Below are 22099 nucleotides of genomic sequence, written 5' to 3'. Positions count from 1 at the left end.
TTAATATTAACTTTTAAATTTAAGTCTTAAGGTTAAGGCCCAAGTTTAAATCTTAAGCTTAAGTCTTAGGGTTAATATTAGGGTTAACTCTCAGGGTTAAATCTTAAGGTTGAGTCATAAGTCTAAGAGATAGGTCTTAGGCTTAAGGCATAGGGATACGTCATAGGGTGAAGTCTTAAGGTTATGTCTTAAAATTCAGACTTAGGGTTAGGTCATACCTACCATAGGGTTAGGAAATGACTAGAAATTCAATAACCGCCATGCAATTGTCCATGTTCAAGAAACACGTCTGTTCTGGCTGTTGCAAAGGCCCCAGCAATGTCCATAACTTACAGCCAATTAAATTCTTCTGTAAAATTTGTGTTAGTTTCCAATGAACAATTAACGGGACGTATGAAAAATGGTAAACAGCTTCTGAAGTGCTGCTTCTTTGTGTCTTGCAGATGAGTAACACCGCAGCATTACACCGAGGCCAATAAGGTGCTCCCCTTCCCTCTTCCCAAGCTGGGAACTACTCTCTACAGGATAGTATCAAAGTATACGCACATTTTAAAGTTAGGAGAAACACTCTGAGTTATTAACAACTAATGTTTTGCTCATGTTACAGCAGTTCTCCAGCTAGAGAGCACACTGTAAGGTTTAAAACCACTATTTCACAAGAAAGTACATCTAAATATACCTTAATAAGCTGGGTCAGAGAAAGAGGTGCAGAAGAGTCGCCAATCTATTCAGAAAAATTAAACACATATTCAAGTTCTACATACACGCCTACTGCTGTATGAAAGCCCGCACTATATCCTCTGAGTGCCACTTAAAGAGCCACCTCCAAGCCAGTGGAATTTGGATTTGTTCAGAACAAAGTACAAACCTTAAAGGGCTGAAGTATGCCTGCGTTGTTAATGAGAAGAAACTAAAGTAACCAACCCCTCTCGAGATCAATCTATCGCTCAGGATACCTCAGAGGGGGACCCTTGTCAAATGCTCACAACCGCTTAAAAGACGGAGGGTCAAGGAAGCTGTCCATTTTCAGCTCAAAAGGATCTAAAAAAAATATTTCCATTTATTTGAGAAGGAAGTGTCACTACAGGAAACATTGCCCGTGCAGTTTATAAATTAATCAATTAATAGCTCAACATTTTCTAAATGCACACAGGTATGGTTCATGAACGCAGTATAGTTTTTTGCGCTGTCTTTCATTTACTTTCATTAGACCCCAAGTTCATGAATTTCTAGATTAAGTTATCCTAAGAGCTTACAAAGTGATCAGATCCCGTGACCTAGAGCTCGTGTAATGCATCACACCATTCGAGTGAAGAAAAAGCAGTTATACTTACAGATGAAAACCAAACACCACCGCAAAGTAATGTTTGTACTATGAGGGCTATTTTGAAATGCATCGTTGCACGTAGCATTCCCCCCAAGGGCCAAATGGAGATCTAGGCCATTACTAGTCAAGTATCTCCTCGAGTTACTTATTCATGTCTTAGCAGCAGAACAACAGTGTTTTCTGACCGGAAGAAAAAGGCTGCCCCTTTTCCAAATGTAAATTCAAAGTGGTGGTGTACCAAGTTCAGTGGTGCAAACCTTGAACCTACAAGCTCTACAAATGAGCAAACATTACCGGTACAACACACAGTCGTACAAGAAATAGTCTAGCCTATTCAGTACGAAATGCAATGCGTTACTAGGCACAAATACCATTATTCACATTAGAACCGCACAAATGTTGGCATTGCTCAGTTTTCACTATGCTGAATCAAATACATTGGATTTACAGCATACACTGTGTTTCACTGGAAAATATGTTTTTTATATATATTATAAATATTATATATAAAACATATCTATTTTATGTATTTTTATATATATAAAAACAATTAGTACAAGGCTACATTTCTTAGACTTAGGTGCAGCATGTAGAAAAAAGTTTCAGCTTGTGTTTTTACATACCTCTTTTGACGTTCTACTCGCTGGCTCAGGTCGACTCCTAGAAGAAGAAAGAAAGATGATCAGAACTTAAAATAAAGCACTTGAAACCAACATAAAGCAGTGAAAACAGTTTATAAAACCTGAACATCAAAACATTGTGTTCTGGTAGTCTTATGAATATGGAAATTTATTTCTATACATAAAGTGTGCTCTCCTGGTACATTCAGTGCAACTGAAATAAAACCCCAAATCCCATTCCTTCTTTGTCCCCAATGACTCTAAGATACAGAATACAGCAGTGCAAGAAGAAGTCCTCACATATTTTCTTTCTGCTCTCTAAGTCTCAAAACTATGAAGACTGTGCTACAGTTTTCTGTTCTTAAATAGTCAGCCATCCAAATATGAAGGCACCTTCAGGCAATCTGTATAGCCCCACTATCACAAACAGGTACCAGACAGAGCACTTTGGTTTCTACACTCCCCTGACAAAACAAGAACAGTTGTCTGTAGAAAAGTGTTTCTTTGTGGAAGCCCAAGCACTGTGTTCAGGTACCTACCATCCTCTAGCCTAAAGTGACTACCAATAGCAGTAGAAACATCACCTGAAAGCAGTTCCAAGGATTTTCTGTGGTCGAGGAGGCCTGTGTTAAAAAAATACGAAAAAAAGCCTGGATTACCAGAATTTGCTTTAGGATCATCTTGAACATGCTCCAGTATTTTAGGAAACACTTATGACACACAAGCCCTTGCCGAGATTCCACATACTCATTGGTCTGTACCTGCACGCTACTCATGAATCAAACATGCAACCGTCCATCAGTTAACAAACAATTCATACATCATCCAAAGCGTCCCACAAGCAGAGGCAACCCAAAGGCTGCTGTGCAGGTCCTGCACAAATAGAAAGGCTCATTCTTCCTGCCACTGCTACACCACCACCAGGCTCGCAAGTACAGCCACGTACCTCCTGAACATGAGGAAGTGCTTTAGATTACCGCACCGTGGTTTCTCCATCCACTTGCCTTGAGGAAGATACTACAAGGTGACTAACGCATTTCTGAAGGCCTCTCCACCGTGACACCAAGCGTTCATCATTCCCAAACACTAACGACTCTACCAGTTGTTTCCACAAGGTTTCCAGCTGAAGGAATAGAAAGCTAACCTGCCCGATCCATTGGCAACTTTAGGAGAGCAGCGGCGTTCATCCCTTATCCCCACGTGCAGGTATTTCTTGGATCTTTGATGCTAGTGGCACCTAGTCTCTCATTTTAGGGCAGCATTCCAACACCAGGAGAGGGTGCCATCCAACCAGAAATGGAGGCTATATTGACAAGACAGCACTAAGCATCCCCATCTAAATTAACCCCCCAAACCAGGCCATGTTTAGAAGCACAGTGCTGTGGCATCCAGAAAGTCTTGGTAGCGCCTGAAAGCACTGCAACACCTACTGCAGTAATATGCCCAAAGCTTACAGGGGAGCCACATAAATTCAGGGGGTTTTGCTTGCAGATGCTTCATGGGTACTAGGATGCTGCTGTACTGTTTGTTTGAGACACGCTGTAACTCGCCAGTACACTCTATTTATTGAGAACTAACATTAGAAAGACATGGCAAAACCACAAGTTAATAATACCTACTAATGGTGGAGGAGAGGTCTGTCTTGAAGAAGCCTTGAAAACATGACCATTCAAACCATGCTGATGCAGCTGATACAGAACTGGACTGTACGAATACATCGATGACAGCGACAATGCTGTAGTCAGGCTTACATTTGAGTATCTGCAATTGTAATCAGATTCTCTGTCCTCCATAAATCTGAGGAATACAGCAGTAATACCTGGAGCACAGAGAGCAGCTTAGGGTGAAATCAGACTTAGAAAGGTAACTACTAACATTTGGGAAAGTGCTCAACTGCTTTCTGAGCTTCAGGTTTGGAAAAGATCAACTGTTCCTTCACCGTCCTGGCACAAAAGGCAATACGCTTTAGGACGTTGCTCTTTTTCTCTTGCCTGACATAGACATTGTCTTTAGGAAACTAATAGGAATCACTTAAGAATGAAACTTCTTGTTTGCACGGTTTGCCAGCTGGCCACTCTCAGTCTTTCCTCTGGAGACAGTATGCAGCCCCGCCACCCCCACCCCTCTGGGGTGTAAGAATACCCTGCCCCCCTCCCCCAAACAAAGGAAGCAGGCAAACATGGAGACTCGGACTGCTGGCAGATGGGAACAAATCACCAGTTCACACTGCAATGTGTCTCTCCGTTTACTCTAAAAGCAATACAAGCAAAAGCATACAATAAGGGATCTCTCTGCATAGAGGAAACAGGATGGAGAACTTGACTCTCAGAAAAACCAAGCCCAAGAACAAACTCAATTCAAACATCTGAACAGTTACCACTGTTGGAGCTTGAATGCCACGTCCCAGCGGGCTGAAAAATCTAAGTCTGCTTTGGGACAGATACATTCAAATCTGCCCTGTCACAACAAAAGTTAACAGCAGCTTTAACAAGAAAGATACAACCTGAATGCCTCCGTAAACTAACAGCCACAAAGAAGGTGAACACACTGAAACCCCTCCCAAAGAACACAACGCGTTATGGCTACTTACCCAAGGTCTGTCTTGCCGGTAGCTTTAACTCCTCTAACAGGGACTCCCCTAACAGTTACCGATGAGTTCCCCGGAATCAGGGCATTGTCATCTGTGTATTCTGGAAACAACATCAATACAGAGAAAGCATCAGTCAGTTTGTAAGAGTGATATTAACGTAGTGACGTAGCACTTCAGGGAATCCCTTTACAGATAGAAAAGCAACATTTTACACACAGCGTCATGCTTTCATCATCTCACGGTACCTTTCCAGAAATCTTCAGGTCTGATAGTCAAACACAAGAAGCAAAATCTTTTCCATTTTTTTGGAATCGTTTCAATGCCAACAGCAAAATGGTCTCTAAAGTCACTAAAGCAGTGTCTGCTAAAGCATGAGGCTCTTTCCTGATCTAACTTCCATTGCTTTTGCTCCTGTTAGCTTACAAAACCCTAGAACATGTCTCTATAATAGCGAGCACGGAAGAGGACACCCCCACCCCGCCTCCCACCTTTTCAAACACATCCCAACCATCCATTTTGCCTTCCCACCATCTTCAAAAAGAGTCCACCATCTCTTTTTTTCCCCCCCCAGTGATGTTTAAAATCCTGTTTACTTTCAGCTTCTATTAGCATTGCTTCTATTACGAGATTTCTGTGATCACGCGGCCCGGAAAAATCTGAACAATTGGCCATCTTCACTCAAGGTTCACTGAAGGGTCTTTCCAAGATCATGTCAACATTTAGTCAGGACTCCTGCACCAAGTTATAAAACCCACGACCGTATCTCCACAGGGAAGATCTCCAAGAAGCCCCTTTAGGCAGAACATCCTGGCCGAGTTCTTTCCTTCATCTTCTGAAGGTGACTTTAGGCACGCAGATGCTGTTCAACAAAAACGGAAATTCACGGTTATGTATAAAACCCCAAAATCTGGCATACACATGTATGACACTGAAATGTATTCCTTAGCTTTGCTCTGACAACCACTGGGGAATTTTTGCATTTCCACAGGGAAGACACCCTTACAGAAGTTCCAGTAAGTATCTGTGTCACAACCTGTACGTCTGCCTCTACCTGCATGTCTATCTCTACCGCCGTATGACACGCGACCCCGTAACACCCCCAAGACCCCTAACACCGTGCTGTTAAGTCTCCTCACAGATACTCTCCTGAACACACTTTACCTATCTGTAGGTAAACAGCGTGTTTAGCTCCAACCACTGGAAAGGCTGGGGCCAAAGTTACAGTTACCACAGCAGGCATGTCATTCTGTTTAAGTTTTAATACAACAAACAGGAAGAGGGAAAAATCCTATGAGTACACATTGTAAAGAAAAGACTGTTGTGAGAATGTCACAGAACCACAGGAAAAAAAGAAAAAAAAACAAAACAAAACACCCGGTAAAATTTGAATGTTTAAGGAATGGAAACGGTTTCCAAGTCTTTTTATTTCTGTCATATTCCAAAGTCTTTAATCACATGCAAGCTTTGCCAGACGGTAGATTACCAAACTGAAACAGCACGCTAAGTAATACGAAACCATTACCATCTCTGAGAATCAAGCACCATTTCTGAGATTCAAAAGAACTTAGGGCTTCTCAAAGAACATTTTTAGGTATATTCACCATAAGTGATCTGCCATAAAACTTCAGTATTGCCCTGACACCGTCTAACACGCAGTACCACGACAAAAATGCACCGTTTGAAAGAAAAGAAGAAATGATGCCCAATAGCATCTGAATGAAAATGTCTTTGGTGCAGCAAAGAAGCTGTATTGGCAAGAAATGCCAAGTATACTTTAGACAGAACGCTCGTCTACAAGACGGCTTTCCAGGGTCTGCATAGATTCTCACTCACAGATACACTCTTGATCCCAAACGTTGCTACTGAGCAGTTTCTGCAGCAGCCAAGCACCACTTTTCCAATGCGGTGGAGTAAAAGTGGCTGAAGACAAATTTCAGTCACCAAACCCACTTTTTTCCCCATCAAATTAGCCACCCACTCCTTTTCTATCACGTTCAGCCTTCTCTGCCGGCTTTCAAAGGAATCTGGCAGGATTGTGATGACAAGGCATTGTCCCACATTCCCTTATCATTTTACCTAGAAGGGTTCCCAGAAACCAAACCTCTTCCACGCGCAGTGTCGCACACGGACCCCGTACGCTGCTGTGCCTGGCTGCGCACACAGCCCTGACGGCAGCTGCCAGCGCACAACCACGGAAGAGCAGCTCTGAGGCCCCAGCACAAGTCACCGCTGCTGGCCGCGGCCCCACCGCCTCACTGGCCACCTGTGCCACCGCCAGCTGGCCGGTCCCCGGTCCCCGCGCCCGCCGCCCCCACGCACCTTCCATGGTCTGGGCGTTGGTGACCTGCAGGTCGCAGTGAGTCGCCTTCAGCCTCTCGTGGCCCATGATCTGGCGCCTGAGGTCCTGTCACCGCCAGGCTTTCAATACCTGCTCTCCCCTCCTGTCACCCCCCAGGCTGTCCCCAACAGCTGTCCTCTCCTGTACCCCCCAGGCCTGTCCCCACCTACTGTCCCCTCCTGTCACCGTCCAGGCTGCCATTGCCTGTTGTCCCCTCCTGTCACCCCCGGGCTGTCACTACCTGGTGACATAAGCTACATAAGTTAAAAAAGAAAATAAGAAAAAAAAAAAAAAAACCGAAAACCTGCCTAGGTGAACACCAAAACACCCGTGACTTTCTCAGACTCTTCACTACCCCACATGTGAGTCAAGGGACAGGGTCTCCTAAAGGCTCTTTTGCGGGCACTTCCTGAAGACACTCCCATCCCCCACCCCCCACCCCCCCCTGCTTTTCTACAAGTGCACAAAGAGGTTAAGAAGAGTTTCATGTTTAAGTTAAAGGAGGCAGTTTCTGAAATTAGCTTAGGTGAATAAAGCAAGGTGGTGTATTCATGGATTTTCTCCTCTGCAAAGCCATGAAGAAAACATGAACCGCACTCCCCAAAGGCAAAGGAGCAAACTGAGGGAGAGCAGCTCATCGTCGCCTTTCAGAGCTTCAACAGTCTGGAGAAACGGGAAAAAACCCATACAAAGATAAAGAGCAGCCAAGATGCACTTTTATAAAATGCACATTGGGGCCTGTTCCAGATCTCCGAATGACTTTCAATATTGCTTTGCTTGACTATTAGACCAAGGCCTAAAGTGGAGTGATAGCTTCTGCTTGCCGGGGCATGGTAAGATCACTCAAACGAGCGACAAGGTAACAAGTAAACACCAAAGGCAACAGCGGAGCTTACCGTTTCCCTCCACTGGCGACCAGCTGTGCAGTAAACCAGCTTAACCAGCCTCCCTAAGGATGGCTCTAAAGTCGCTGAAAAGGAAAAAAAGAAGGTAAGTCCTTAGCCTGGAATGTAAAGGCACCATCTTGGCTCCCAGGCAGGTGGCACTGATGGCCCAGCAGGGTCATGTCCCCACGTTCCAGGAAAGATAAAAAAAGTGCAGGACGTGTTTGTGGGGTGGGTTTGATGCATCCTTTCCGTTTGCTGAAAGCCTGAGGAAGGACGTACCCCACGGTAGGACCGGTGGCACTTTAGACCTGAGGTTAAAAAAGTGCTGCACTTCAGTGACGCTCCCCAAGCTGCTTTCACCGCCAAAGAGAAAAAGATTTGCTCTCTCCAGTATGGTGGGAATGATGCCATAAAGTCGGTCATGGAGAGAAACCCTCTAAGACTTGCTTGCAAGTTTCAGAAGGCCGGCATTCTTTATGGCAGTGCTGGGAGCACGGGGGAATGTTTCCTCTGAGCGTGCTCACCCAGTTCCTCGAGGGTACGCACTACGGACAGCAGAGCACTTGCACACTCATAGCGCATTACACATGCATTTTCAGTCAGGCACGGGATGGGTTACAAGTTGCTTGCTTTAATGCAAACGAGCACACACCCTCAGACAGCGCTGCTGAGGTTTTATACTAGCTCCCCGTGCTCCCCAAGCGGGGCCTTGCCCTCTCTCGGGGGGCTATCTGAGTCAGAGGTCACGATCTCCCCCCACAACAATTACCTTTGTCCGAATTCCAACCAACATTCTGCGGATCGCAGCACTCTATCGGCTTGTCTCCTCCTGCGACCACAACGTCCTCACCCAGAGGCTCTTTCTGCATCACCAAAGAGAACGCAGATCTTTTCCCCACCCATTCTTTCTTCCCCATCCTTCCCAAGGCTGACTCCCTGGATGAGAGGTCCCTTAATTCGTCACTTCTAACAGCTTTAGAGAGTCAGCTTGGCCTAACCTTTGTGCGCAGGTGTGTTTAACGTAGAGCTACACACCAAATCAGAGCGTGGCAACTGGGGAGCTCAGACATCTTGTCCCTTTGCCGAGCCAGCAGCTTCCCCTTAGCAGAATCCCTGGACATAAATGTATAAACAGTGGAATCTAAACAGTGGCATCAAACGTCCCCCCAGACACCACATCCGTCCCCAAAATCCTTCCCCCCAAACAACCCTGAAAGACTTCCCTTGACACCCTCCTCCATCCTGGCTGTTCCTGAAATCATCCTCCACCTCCACCTCCCCGCCCTGGGCCTAAAACCTGTTCCCCCAGACCCTGGTGTAGCCCTCCCTCACCCTCGGTCCGTCCCTAAAATCCTTCCCCAGCTCCCCGGTCCTTCCCTAAAGGCCATCATCAAACCTCCCGTCCGTCCCTAAAACCCTTCCCCCAGCCTCCCCACTCTGTTCTCTAAATAACACACACACCCTCCACCCTCCCCCACCCCCACCCCCCCCACCCCCATACCCAGGTTTACCAATACACACACACCCGCCTCCTCAAACCTCCCCCACCCCCCATACACCCACTCCCACAAACACACATCCTTGCCCCACCCCCCACCCCCACACACCCCGCTCCATCCCTAAACACCTTCATCGATTCCCACCTGTCCCTCCCTAAACCCCTTCCCCCCGCCCCCTCCCCTGCTCCCGTCCCTCTGTCCCTGGCATGGCCCAACTGCCCAGCACCACCAGACCACTCTGGCCCAAACACCATAAGGCAATGGTTCCCACCTGACAATAGCAAGTCGAGGAACATTTTTTTTTTCCTAAATAGAGAGAGTTTTACTTCGTATGCTGCCGACTACGCTGAATTATGTTTTGCTGGCTGACTGGATACACAGCAAAGCTGAACTCCACATCAAATATAATCAAATCTATCAAGTATATCAAATAATGGAATATACAAACGCAGTTTCTCATATTGCAATAAAAGAAAATAGCATGCAATATGATAAAAGGAACCAGTAGCAGTTACTGTGAGCGATATGATAAAAGAGCAATAGGAGCGAAGCATCCGTTTGTTATCCCAAAGTGTTAACGTGACTAAGGAAAGGAGACATCACCAATTCCCACCCCAACAACACCCAGGCCCACCCTTCGGCTGGGAGCCCCCTTGCAGCCAGTGCCAGGAGTCTCTCGGGAACTGGGAAATTCCCCTGGAGAAGGTACCAGGAAGGAATTCTCTCGCTGCTTCCCACCGTGCATGGTAGCCATGTGAGGCACAGCACAAGAGGTCTGCTCCCTGCTTTCTCTGGTGAGAAAATTGACACAGCACTTTTGAACTCACACAGAACCAAAAAACATGGCCTGGGAAAGTGCAGGGCTGCTCCCCTGGAGAGGGTTCCAGAAGGAATTTTATTGCTACCTCTCACCATTTCCTTGCAGCCACGTTAGGCACAGTAGAGAAGTTGTGCACCCTGCTCTCTGTGGGGAGAAACTGGACACCTTTACACTGGCAATAATGCACAGCCCAAATAACTCACCTTGACAAAGTGCAGGGCTGCTCCCCTGGAGAAGGTGGCAGGAAGGAATTCTCTTGCTGCTTCTCACCCTGCCCTGGCAGCCGTGTGAGGCACAGCACAAATGTTCTGCTCCCTGCTTTCTGTGGTCAGAAAATGGACCCCTCACATTTGAAATTGCGCAGAGCCCAAAAAACTCACCTTGGCAAAGTGCAGCACTGCTCCCCGGAGAAGGTTCCAGGAACAAATTCTCTGGCTGCTTCTCACCCTGCCCTGGCAGCCATGTCAGGCACAGCACAAAAGTTCTGCTCCCTGCTTTCCGTGGTGAGCAAAATTAATCCTTCAGCGTTGCAGTCGTTAAGAGCCCAAAAAAGTCACTTTGGGAAAGTACAGCACTCCTCCCATAAAGAAGGTACCAGGAAAAAATTCTCTTGTTGTTCTCACCCTGCCCTGGAAGCCATGTGAGGAAGAGCACCAAACTTCTTCTCCCTGCTTTCTGTGCTGAGAACATTGACACAAACCTTGTGCACTCATGCAGAGCTAAAAGAAAAAGTATCTCTTAAGAAAGTGCAGCACAGCTCCCCTGGAGAAGGTTCCAGAAACGAATTCTCTTGCTGCTTCTCACCCTGCCCTGGCACCCATGTGAGGCACAGCACAAAAGTGCTGCTTCCTGCTTCCTGTGGTGAGAAAATTGACCAAAACCTTGTGCACTCATGCTGAACCAGAGCTCACTTTGTGAAAGTGCAGCACTATTTCCCTGCAGAAGGTGCCAGGCAGGAATTCTCTTGCTGTTTCTCACTCTGTCCTTGCAGCCATGTGAGGCACAGCACAAATGTTCTGCTCCCTAGTATCTGTGTTCTGAAAATTAACCCCTCACATTTGCAATCGCATAGAGCCAAAAAACCCCTCACCTTGACAAGTGCAGCACTGCTCCCCTGGAGAAGGTTCCAGGAAGAAACTCACTTGCTGTTTCTCACCAAGCCCTGGCCGCCATGTGAGGCACAGCACAAAAGTGCTGCTCCCTGCTTTCTAAAGTTGGCAAAATTGACCGTTTATAGTTCTACTCATGTAGAGACAGGACTTTCTTATTCAAAAGCAAAACCCAAAAAGCCACGTAGCCGTGGGAAACCCTTTATCCTTCCGTGTGGCTGGTGACTTCCCATGGCTCTTCCGCAAGGCAGGAGAAACAACCATGAATTTGGAAGCCCACGTAAATTCAAGTACACTTAGTCCTCTGACAGTCACTACTTATGGGCCAGCGGTCCTCTCACCCCTCCACAGATCTGCCTCTTAGTCCTCTAGCAGTCATTCTCCATGGAGGGACCACAAGTCCTCCATACCTACCTACCAACTCACCAGAAATGAGTCAGACCACGCCAGAAGTGACACTGCCTGACCTGCAGGAGATATATTAGGCCTGTAACGATGGTTTCAAGACAGAAAAAAACCACCACCATCCACCAGCACAGCAGAAAAACAACCAGAAGAAACATCATACACAAACCAAAGGCCCCCATCCAAACCCCACAAAGGCAAAATAGCTGAAAAAAGGCACTCTCCACAAAAAAAAACAACCACACAGAACACATGATAAAAATGCCATAACCCCAGGAACGCAGGGCCAACAAACACAGGTTCTGTCCATAACAATAACACACTTTGACACTAACTCGCCTGGCCTCTGGCATACCATAACCTTGTTGCCCCCAAACCCCAGCACATTGTAGCCCTAAGGCAACAGAAAATGGAACGCAAAGTCCCTGAAGATCTCTGCCAGGGCCTTCAGGGGGACCCTGACCTCAGGCATCACAACCTTGAAGTGGAAGCCAGATGGAGGCACCAGAACATTACTGGCACCCATCTTCACACCCTGAAACAGGGCCTGGGATAAACGCTACTGGGGACAGAGGCTGAGGCACTCGGAGGCTTTTAGCCAGCCCTCCACCATCACAGGGCTTCAGCTCATCATTTCTGTGTCAGAGCCACCAGGCAGGTGGCCCCATCCTCCCTGAGAGACTGCTCAGGGCACCTGTACCCAGCTCCAGGGGGCTGGACACACAGCCTCAGATCCATGGGGGGGAGGGGTGCTTTAATCCTGGGAGCAGGATTTCTGACAGTGCCCCTGGGGAGGAAAGCCTCCTCAGGCCTGGAAGCCTGAGAGACGTCCCTGCGCTGCTCCACATGTCACCAAAAGCTGGGGCTGAGGAAGGCTGCTTTGGGGCCCGTCGAGGGAACCAGCTCCCCTGGGCTGCTCTGCGGCCACCGGCTGCCGTTGCTGTCTCGCGGGTCTCAGTGCTGCTCTGCAGTCGGCCGTCACCTCCCCGTGGGACACTCCCCAGCGCAGCACACATCTGCACTGGCTCTCCCTGGGGACAAAGATCACAAGCGAGGGATGGGCTTGGCTTTGGCCCCAGCCCCAGGCTGCCACCAGAGAGACCTGCCACCCCCGCCCCAGCTGTGCGATGTGGGCACCACGTACAGCTGCAGATGTGGGTCAGGGCAGCTGTGGGCAGGGGGCAAGCCCCGTGGCGGTGCCCCCGGCACTGGCAGCAGGCAGAGCTGGGGAGAGCGAGGGGCAGCCCAGGGCAGCCGGCAGCCGGCGGCGGGGCCCGTCAGGGTGCAGCACCCTCAGCAATGCCCGGCTCCGTGCGCCTCGGCCCCAGGGCTGCAGCGCAGGGCTGGCCCCAGCTGGGGCTGGGCTGGGAACAGGCAGGCAGGGCCCCTGGCAGCCCCGGCACGCACCTGCTCCCTGCATGGGGCAGCCTGGTCCTCTGCAATCGACCCCGTGGCATCCAGAGAAGAGCCCTGCCCTGGGCCTGAGCCATCGCTGCAGGGATGAGGCCTTCCTCGGCGTCCGTCCCTCAAATCCCTCCCTCTGGCCGCCATGGTCCGTCCCTAAAACACTTCCCCTCGCCCCCAGTCCCTGCTGGCCCTGAAGGCCGGCCACAGCACTTGGTTTCAAGCCTGAGCTGGTCATGTCGTGGCTGTTCTGGAATGCGGTACAGTGAAAGAAGAGATTGAAATGGCAAATGTTCCCTCTCAGGGTGGTCCCATGCTGGCAAAGGTTGTCCGAGGAGGTTGTGGGCTCTCTGTCCTTGCAGATCTTCAAAGGCCAAGGGCACACAGTCCTCTGCAACCTGCTCTAGCTGAGCGTGCTGGAGCAGAGGGCTTGGCCCAGAGGACCTCCACGGGTCCCTTCCAACCCCACCCTCCCGTGTGGCTCTGTGCTTTGCTTTTCCTCCTAAAGCCCCTCAGCTCAGCCCCGATGCCCACTGGAAAGGGTGCTGGGGCAAGGGACGATCCCAATCTCCTCCCCGAGGGTCCACCCCAGCACAAGAGCTCCCCACTCCGGAAGACACGATGGCAGACACAGTCAGGAGAGGGAAAAGATTCTTTTATTGTCAACACCAGCTGCGAGGGCCCAGGAGTCACAGCGGTTCAGCCGGTGAAAATCAGTCAGCACCTGCAACGACAGAGTCAGAAAGCTCTGATAAGCCCTCAGAGGCAGGAAGAGGCAGGATTTGGTTCCCCCTTCTTTGGAGGACACTGTTTCTGAGGAATTCCTCATGACCCAGAAGGGAGAGCTCTTGCTGGCCTCCACTAGGGGCCTTCTCCCCAGGGGTGATGTCCCTAGGGAGCTGTGCGTGCGCAGGGATGCTGACAGTGCCCCTGTGCCACACAGCAGGGCTCGACGGGGAGCCCCTGGGGAGCTGCCGTGGGGCTCATCCCAAACCCTGCTCAGCACCAGCCCTCGCCGGCCCTTGCCAGCCAGCTGGGCTGACTTAGGGCCGTGTTCAGACTCGGGAAAGATGGGCAGCAGTGCCTGGTACGCACCTGGCCTTCCTGACGTGCTGCACCTTCCTGCATTTTCTCAGGTTTGGGTCAGCAAAATGACTTCCTCTCTTCTCCGTTTTATTTCTGCTGTGCTGTCCCTCTCCTCTGCCCAGATTTCTTTTCTCTTTCTTTTCCTCGAGTTTTCCTTCTCCTGGTGGGATCCTGAAAAACTTTCCATCCCACAGCGTGATGAGATGGGGAAAGCCCCAGGCCCCTGCAGTGAGCTCTCAGGTCAGGCAAGGGGAGCTCTTCCTACCTGGTTTCCTGGGGCAGGCTGGTCAGTTGTGGCAGGCGTGCCGGGGACTCTTCCGTGCCCTCGGGGGTGGCTGGAGGCAAATCTGGAGGTGCCTAAACCAGAAATTTGGGAGGTAACGGGTGGCAAGTAACGGCCTGGGGTAGTGAGGGCCTGACTGCCAAATTGCCATCTTAGCTCTACAGAGGAGATGCTGGTTTGCATCATGCACATTTTGCACAGCCCAGCCAATGCAGCCTAGACTTGATGAAGCTGTGACGGAGTAGGATTTGAGCAAAAGCCCTCTCAAGGTGGCAGCTACTCCCTTCTGTCCTTTTGTGGGTATTTTGTAGGTATGTTTTGTTTGATGAAGCAGATCATACTTAATGAAATGCATTCCAGAAACAGCCTTTCCAGTTTTCCTTAACACGTACCACTCTGGGGGGAGAGGAGGAGCCCCAAAGGCACAAGAGAGCGGCTGCCAGGAGGAGGCCCAGCAGCTGCTTGGCCTCCTGGGAAATTACTGTCCCACTTGAGACATGTTGTCCCAGTGTCTGTGGAGCTGCCGTACCTCTGCTGCTTTGGGCCCTGCCCCTGTGTCTCCCCCAGCTCCTCTTTCGATGTCCAGCAGAGAGGCGTCTGCATCCAGAAAGGCTTTTGCTGGACGCTGGGTCTCTGCTGTGCCTGCAGGGCCACTTTGCTCTTCGCACTGCAGCTCTGGAAAGCAAAAGCACGTGCAGCAGCGTGACTTCTTGGAAGTCAAGAACACCTAAGCAAAGCCCAGCCAAGCCCTACACCGCTTGTCTCCTCAACGTTGAGGTTTCTGGCATCCCAAGTCCCAGTGTCTGTGACAAGCCTCAGCCCCTCCTCCTACCTGTGCGCCTGTCCATGGGTGCTGGCACCTCCTCGGCTGATGGAGGGGAGAGGCCGGCCACCTCCCCCCCAAAGATGTCCCCGCAGTTTTCAATGAGGAACTCCACCAGCACGTTCACCTGCAGACATGAAAGCCTTGGTCTCAAGCCAGGTGCCTGCAGACGTGTCAAGCAGCCTTTCCCGCTGCTGACCCTTTGTCTGCGCAGGTGGCTGCGGCTGGGGGTTGCTCTTCCAGGCACCCAGCCCACCAGCCCTGGCTCAAGGGAGGAGGCAGCCAGGGACCTCTCAACAGCCAAGCTCCGATGGGCCGGGAAGGCAGCAGCCGGCTGCTGGGTAGGGCGTACCTTCTCGGTCACCGCCAGCATGGCCTGCAGCAGGAGCAGGTCCTCGTTGGGTGGGCTCAGCAGGTTGGGCCCGACGCAGATGGCCAGGTTGCTGCAGCTCATTCTGCTGGTGGCTGCGTTGTGGCCAATGTGCTGCAGCAGGGCCATCAGCCGCTTCAGGAGGAGGAGGTTGGCCGCAGGCAACTTGTTGGCCACCCTGAGGGAAGAGGAAGACAAGGCTGATGAAGCAGAGGGTGCCCACAGCCGTCCCCGCAGCTGGCCCCAGGCGGGTGGGAGCCAGCAGCCGTGTTGCACAGCTTTGCGGCTGCCCAAAAAGACAGCTTTCTGAGGAGCCCGTGCCTTGGCAGGCAGGTCCCAGAACTCTCCCGGTCCCTGCTCACCAGGCAGGCTGCTGCCCACACTTACGCTTTCAGCTCCTCCACCTTGGCCTGCTTGCTGGCCCTCTCCATGGCTGCCATCCAGTCCTCGTAGAGGTCGATGACGAGGAGCTTGGTGGGGATGCTTCGCAGGAAGTCCTGCAATGCCAAGGGCTGCAGGTGAGCCTTTGAACGCTGCAGGCCAGCCAGGAGCTCCTCCAGCTGCAGCTCAGAAGCGCTCACCTTCAAGATGACGGCCAGCAGCAGTGCAGGCTGGCTTCCCACATCGACTTCCGTGCCGCGGTCCAGGGCCTCGCGTAGCTGCCGAAGTTCCGTGCCGCCGGCAGCTCTGCGGAATATCCCCTCCGTCATCGGTCCTTCCTGGTGCAGGACAGCCAGCAGCTCCTGCAAGAGATGCAGGACAGTGGCTTGGCTGAGGAGCTGCCCTGCAGGAGCGGTGGCCGTGGCCAGAGCTCTTCCCCAGACTGGGCTCTGTCCCCCTGCAAAGGGGCTGGGAGCAGAGAAGCGTGAGCCATGGGCAGAGAGCCCAATTCCCCAGTACCTGGAGCCAGGGGACACTGCCTGTGGACTGAGTGGGGGGCTGGGGACCCCGTGTGCAGGCTGGCTTACCTGGATGGGCCGGGGCAGCGTGTTGTCCTCCCCACAGAGGGCTGCCAGGGGCTGCCCAAAGAGCGCCCTGCTGCAGCCGGAGCCCGCCTGCCCTGGTGCCTGGGCAGCGGCCGGGGTGCGCTGTAGACAAAAGGGCCAGGGCAGCCCCATCCTCCTCCTGCTGCTGCTGCTGCTCCCTCCTGCTGCAAAGGAAAACGGAGTAAGATGCCATCAACGGAGAACCCCAGGCCAGCGGTCCCAGAGCCTGCCCTGCCCTGCTCTGTCCTGCCCGCAGCGCGATGCTGTGTAGTGCGGCAGGACAGGCAGGGAGCCAGCAGCTGGAACCGTGGCTTTGGCTCAGCAGCTGTGGCTTGGAGGCTGCCGAGAGCTGGTGTGCCACCAGGACAGCCTGTCCCAGCCCTTGCCCTGCCCTCCTGCAAGCTGTGGGCAGCCGCAGAGGCTCTGTGTCCTGCAGAAGCTCATGCAGCGGCCGCTCTCCAGCAGGTGTCCTTGCCAGTCCAGGTGTTGTCCTCCTGTATGGTGCCCAACCTGCATGGCGACACTCAGGGGACAAGTGAGCACAGTTCAATCCATTGCAGGAGGTTGCCTTTCTTTCCCAAACTCACCTGGCTCGTGGCAAAGTCCCCCTGCGTTTGCAGATGGGGCCGTCGCAGGCCCTTGCTTGGGATGAGCCTGCAAGAACCAAGAATGAGGCTGCGCTTGGACAGCAGCCCCGCAGCAGAAAGGGCCAGCGGCGAGCTTCCCCCCGGAGCCAGCAGCCTGAGCATGGCAGAGCTGGGACCCTCTGCCCTCCCAGGCTCTCTGCCCCGTGCGGCAGGTTTCGTCCCAGCTCCGCCAGCCAGCCAGTACATACCAGCGTTCCTGGTGTCTCCCCAACCCCCTCTGCTGCGGAGCGGTTCTGTGGGAACCCCCGCCCTCCTGCACATGGTCACCCCACTCGCTGCACATCCCAGCACAGCCAGAGATGGGTGAAAGGCAGCCATTCTCACCTCTGCCTGTGCCTCCATCAGCCTCTCCAGGCTCCTGGCGCGCACTGTCCTCCACTGGGCGGGAGAGAAGGAGGGGAAGAAGGTGAGCAGCCATGGCTCTGCTGCTCGGCTGCAGGAGCAGTGCTCGGGGACAGGGCCCAGAGCAGAGAGACACTCACGGCGTGGCGGCGGTTCAGCTCCTTCTCCAGGAGCTTGATGGATGTTAGGCGGGTGACGCGGGCTCCCGTGCGTCTTTCTGGTGTCCTGTGCACCGGGAAGGGAGAGGGAGAGAGCTGGGTGAGCCCCAAGCTGTCTCTTGTCTCTCGTCAGGCAGCTGCGCCCGAGAGCTACCTGCAGCCCCAGGGGCACCTTCCCCAGCTGGGGGCTGTGTTCCCCCGTGGGCCCAGCTTCTCCTGGAGCACCCCCCCGGCTTACCCCAGCAGCGTGGCCACCCACAGCTCCTTCAGTGCCTGGGAGCTGCAGAAAGAGAGGGGAGACAGCGTCAGGCCCTGCTGCCCCCAGCCCTGGGCAAAGGTGGGTGCCTGCACAGCCCTGCCCTGTGGGGCAGGACAGAGGCGCTGTCCAAGCCCTGGGTCGCTCTGTCCTGCCCGAGCAGCTGTATTTGCCCTTCCCTTCTGGGGACCAAAAGGTGACCAGGGGATGCAGGATGGGGAAACATCCCCCATCCCTCCCTCCCTGCCACCGAGCTGCCTGCTCCCTGCCCAGGCTCTGCACGCAAGGCAGAGGCCTGTGTTCATGGGATGGCGTGGGCACGGCTGGGAACCTCTGCTGCCCGACCACGACTCACCCAAAAGTGGCAATGCAGAAGCCGGTGGGCCAGGCGAGGATGACAGAGGTGCTGTCCTCATCGGTGCTTTCCTCCTCCTCCTGTCCATCCTGCCCCGCAGCATCCTTCCCACTGCTGAGCACCCACAGCTGGTCCAGGGCCAGGCGGAGCTGTGGGTGCAGGCTGGTGCCATGTCTGCAGAGAGCAGAGGCGGGCACTGAGCTGGAGGGGGGCTCCTTGGGCTGGGTCCCCACGCGCAGAGCCCTGTCCCCCACCTGCCCTTGGGACGGACATTGGTGCCTCCAGTACCGAGGGGCCGGGGCCTGGGGCTGGTGCCAGGGTGTCCCTGGGCCGGGGCTGGGGGCAAGGACCTGGGCTCTGAGGGTCTTACCGCAACTTGGCGACCACCAGTTCCTTGTGGAGAAGGAGCAGGCACCTCTCGCTCCTCTTGCGGCCCCGGGTCAGCCACACGTCTGTGCTCAGCACCGGCTCGGCTGAGAGCCTCCCTGCAGAGCAGAGCGCGGCGGGCATGAGCAACGCCAGTGCTGCGTGGCCCAGCTGTGCCCGCGTGTCCCCGAGCCAGGGGGGAGCCCACCTGGAGCCGCAGCAGCAGCAGGCCTGGCCCATCCTGCCCGGGAGAGGAGGGCCCTGGCCGTGCACCGAGGAGGGGGCCCAGCCGGCGACGGGGAGGCTGGGAAGCGGGGTGCTGGTGCTGTGGCAGCGCTCCTGGGCCAGAGGCTGCCTCCTGCCAGCGCCGCTGCGTGCCAGCACAGCTCTGCCCTGCTGCCTGTGGTGGCCGTGGGCTCCCCGTGACCAACGGTCTGAGCCCAACGGAAAGTGGGCGGGGCCTGGGGGGGCGGGGCCTGGGGGGGCGGGGCCGGGGCCCTCTCCAGTATGGCTGGCCCTGCCTTGCCCGGGGGAGCCCCGAGCAGGACAGGGCAGGGGGCGAGGGCCACCTCCCTGCGCCTGCGGCCAACGCTTTCACCTGGCTTTTTGGCAGGGTCCTGCTCAATAAAAGAAGCTGTTTTTCCTAGAGATGGCCGTTGTGGCCTGAGGCAGACTCCTCTTGGTGGAGGCCGGCCTAGCGGTCGGAAGGCCTCTGGCAACCAGGCCGCGCCAGGCCTCAGGCCCCAAGGCGCTGGAACTGGAGCAGGCCCACCGGGAGGAAAAACTTCCATTTTTACCAAAAGACGGGGGGACTAGCAGCAGTCAAGAGCCGCTCGTGTCCTGCCAGGCACCACAGGGAAATGAAACATGTGGTGAGCTTCGGCAGGGATTGTGGTGCCCCTGGAGCACCACCCTTGCTTGGGAAGGCCTTATCCCACCTGGGTGTTAAGGCTTCACCCTTGGCAATCAGGGCTGGATGAGCAGCACCCAGGAGCCCCTGCCCTGTTAGCCATGACCTTCACCCAGCCGGTGGCCAACACGGCCAGGGGAGAGTCTGTGGGGTAGGCCATGACGATGGCAAAGAAGGGACCCGTAGTCAGCTTTTGATGGCCCGTGTCTCGTTTCACTGTTGACCCTAAGCAATGCCTTGCTTCAAATAGAAGCCATTCAGAGAGTTACACACCCGCCCTTTTCAGGAAAAATGCAGGAAATCAGAGACATGTAGCAAGTTCTCTGTTGGCTGTTGTACACCGCAGCAAGAAGCAGCGTGGGTCCAGTGGCTAATGCTGGAAGGGGAATTCAGCACTTCTGGGAAAGGGATATAAAGGCACTCTTGTGGGCCAGGCTGGGATTGGAGAGCCTGGGTGGGTGTCTGGGGTCCCAGCTTTCCCGCAGTGCTGACTGTGGTGCCTGCTGCTTGTTCTTCCCTGCATCGCCGGCTGCATCCACCTGATGGGGCTGTGCTTGGGAAGGGCTCCGGGGGTGAGCAAGCCCACGGGAGAGGGCTGTGGAGAAGCTCTTCTCCAGAGATCTACCAGAAACTGTGCAGAGCATCCGAGAGGATGCTCTGTGTGACAAGGGAAGGTGCCCGTTGGTCCAATGTATGGAGCCTGCAGGGCTCCCATCAGGGTCCTTTGACCGACCCATCCTCCAGCCAGCAATCCAGGTGCTGGGGGGTCCCATGCAGGTCTCCTGAGGTACCCTTTAGCCCCGGTGAAGGTGTCATGCCTCAGTGTGTGCTTGCAGGGCATGTTTCCTTCCTGCTGACAAGGCCGGAATTGCAGTTAAATGCCCCTGGGCGATCCCGAGCCGAGCAAACTTTTTTCTATGGGCCACACTGCTTTGCAGTCCATGTGTGTGGTTCAGCTCTTGCATGGGAGCTGAGGACACGAGGTGACCTAGCTCTGAAGCTGGCCACTCTTGCTCCAGGCAACTCCAGTTGCTTGCGTTTTCCTTCAGCTTCCCCAGCCTGATCATCTCCACTGTCACCTCCTCCCTGTCCTACGAGAAGTATCCCTCTCCCAGCCATTAGGACAGTGGCGCAGCACTCAGAATCCAGATCACTGGCAGAGAAGTAGGACAGAGGAAAAGAGAAGTTCTCCTTTGAAAGAAATCCTTCTTTGTCCTCCTTTAGCTACTAGTGGATGAAAAAAAGGGGGACAGAATTTCAGGCCAGCCACAGCACTGGCTTTCAAGCCTGAGCTTGTAATGTCATGGCTGTTCTGGAATGTGGTACAGTGAAATGAGAGATAGAAATGGCAAATTTTCCCCCTCGGGGCGGTCAAATGCTGGCAGAGGTTGTCCAAGGAGGTTGTGGAGTCTCTGTCCTTGCAGATCTTCAAAGGCCAAGGGCATACAGTTCTCTGCGACCTGCTCGAGGTGAGCGTGCTGGAGCAGAGGGCTTGGCCCAGAGGACCTCCACAGGTCCCTTCCAACCCCACCCTCCCGTGTGGCTCTGTGCTTTGCTTTTGCCCTGGCAGAGAACTTCAGGGACTTTGCGTTCCATTTTGTGTTGCCTTAGGGCTACAATGTGCTGGGGTTTGGGGGCAACAAGGTTATGGTATGCCAGAGGCCAGGCGAGTTAGTGTCAAAGTGTGTTATTGTTATGGACAGAACCTGTGTTTGTTGGCCCTGTGTTCCTGGGGTTATGGCATTTTTATCATGTGTTCTGTGTGGTGGGTTTTTTTGTGGAGAGTGCCTTTTTTCAGCTATTTTGCCTTTGTGGGGTTTGGATGGGGGCCTTTGGTTTGTGTATGATGTTTCTTCTGGTTGTTTTTCTGCTGTGCTGGTGGATGGTGGTGTTTTTTTCTGTCTTGAAACCATCGTTACAGGCCTAATATATCTCCTGCAGGTCAGGCAGTGTCACTTCTGGCGTGGTCTGACTCATTTCTGGTGAGCTGGCGGGTAGGTATGGAGGACTTGTGGTCCCTCCATGGAGGATGACTGCTAGAGGACTAAGAGGCAGATCTGTGGAGGGGTGAGAGGACTGCTGGCCCATAAGTAGTGACTGTCAGAGGACTAAGTGTACTTGAATTTACGTGGGCTTCCAAATTCATGGTTGTTTCTCCTGCCTTGCGGAAGAGCCATGGGAAGTCACCAGCCACACGGAAGGATAAAGGGTTTCCCACGGCTACGTGGCTTTTTGGGTTTTGCTTTTGAATAAGAAAGTCCTGTCTCTACATGAGTAGAACTATAAACGGTCAATTTTGCCAACTTTAGAAAGCAGGGAGCAGCACTTCTGTGCTGTGCCTCACATGGCGGCCAGGGCATGGTGAGAAACAGCAAGTGAGTTTCTTCCTGGAACCTTCTCCAGGGGAGCAGTGCTGCACTTGTCAAGGTGAGGGGTTTTTTGGCTCTATGCGATTGCAAATGTGAGGGGTTAATTTTCAGAACACAGATACTAGGGAGCAGAACATTTGTGCTGTGCC

Source organism: Falco punctatus, assembly GCF_963210335.1.
Source record: "Falco punctatus genome assembly, chromosome: 18".
Taxonomy (NCBI): domain Eukaryota; kingdom Metazoa; phylum Chordata; class Aves; order Falconiformes; family Falconidae; genus Falco; species Falco punctatus.
The sequence above is the reverse complement of the archived record's forward strand: the minus strand, read 5'-3'. Positions refer to the sequence as shown.